The sequence below is a fragment of the Sceloporus undulatus genome, chromosome 10, assembly GCF_019175285.1.
Source record: "Sceloporus undulatus isolate JIND9_A2432 ecotype Alabama chromosome 10, SceUnd_v1.1, whole genome shotgun sequence".
Taxonomy (NCBI): domain Eukaryota; kingdom Metazoa; phylum Chordata; class Lepidosauria; order Squamata; family Phrynosomatidae; genus Sceloporus; species Sceloporus undulatus.
The window spans coordinates 15,723,089-15,724,417 of NC_056531.1; the positions used below are offsets into that span (position 1 = coordinate 15,723,089).

Sequence of the window (1,329 nt, forward strand, 5' to 3'; positions counted from 1 at the left end):
TATAATGGGACTTGAGGATCCACGGGTTTTGGTATCCACGGGGGATCCTGGAACCAAACCCCAGCGGATACCAAGGGCCCACTGTATATTTATTAAAATTATAAGGTAATGCATAATAATAATGATGACCTGAAGGGAGGCATCATTTTTGAACAGAGGGCAAGCATGAGCTACCCCAAAAGATGGTTGAGAGGTGGTGGAAATAGGCCCACTTACCTGCCAGGTAGACCGAGATTCCACAGCAAAACAGACCGACAGCAACGTGGCGCACTTTCCGGCTGTCTAGGAGGAACCAGTCGCTGCTATGAACCCAAAGAAAAAAGACTGTAGTTACTCAATTCCTCTTATTCACACAGCACCATCTTTGCACTTCTCGCTCCTGGTGTAATGTTTGGTGTAAAGCTAGCAGGTCTCTGCCCCAAGCAGTTTACAGTCAGACCTTGAGACCCCAAACAGAGAAGACCAAAGAGGCAAGGGACTGGAGAGACTGAGTTAATGGGGCAGATTTGCACAGGTTGGGAAAGTTACTGTTTAGGACTATCACCCCCAGAATCCTATGATTACTGGGGGATTCTGGGGGTTGTAGTCTTGGCAAAGAACCTACCCCAAGCTTTGAGAAAGAGAGCTCTATTGACTGTGGTCGAGGAACCTCAAAACAATATCTTGGATTGTTAAAAATGCTGGTGTTGTATTCGAAACAGAACATCGTCATTTTATCATTTTTCTGTCTCTCCTGTAAGATTCTTAACCCCTTTGCCTGATGAAGAAGCCAGTGGAGCTTCGAAAGCTTGCATCATGTCTTTTGTGCATTTCTGTTCGGCCGATTAAAGGTATCAGTGTTTTGTGGGATTTTATAGATAAGGAATGGTTACCCTTTTTTGAAGAAGAAGCAGTGGCTTCTCCTTCACTGGAGGGTTTTAAACAGAGCTTGGATAGCTATCTCATTCATTGTAGACACTAAGATGGACTTTGGGATCTCATCCTGCTCTTACAATAAAATGTTTTCTTCTGGGGAGGTTTATCCTTTAATTCCTTTGAGGCTGAGAGTGTGGCCTGCCCAAAATCACTAAATGGGTTTCCATGCTTGAGTGGAGATTCAAACCACGTTCTCCCAGACTCCTAGGCTGCATTCATACTGCAGAAATAATAGAGTTTGACACCACTTTATATGCCCTGGCTCACTGCAATGGAATTTTCCGAAGTCTAGTTTCGTGAGACGTTAGCCTTCTCGGTCAGAGAGCTCTGGTGCCACAACAAACTCAAATCCCAGGACTTTGCATCTACACCTGGCAGTTAAAATGGTATCAAAATGGATTATTTCTGCAGTGT

The 1,329-nt window shown here is 44.4% G+C and overlaps 1 protein-coding gene across 1 annotated transcript in view; it reads right to left on the reverse strand.

The window, feature by feature from the left end:
• The window catches only part of TMEM221 (transmembrane protein 221), a 4,563-nt gene extending 3,892 nt beyond the window's left edge, over positions 1 to 671 (reverse strand). Inside the window, exon 1 of the mRNA XM_042442112.1 lies at positions 217 to 671. The gene's annotated coding sequence lies outside the window, so the exon portion shown is untranslated. The remainder of the gene's footprint in view (positions 1 to 216) is intronic.
• Positions 672 to 1,329: the final 658 nt, after the last annotated feature.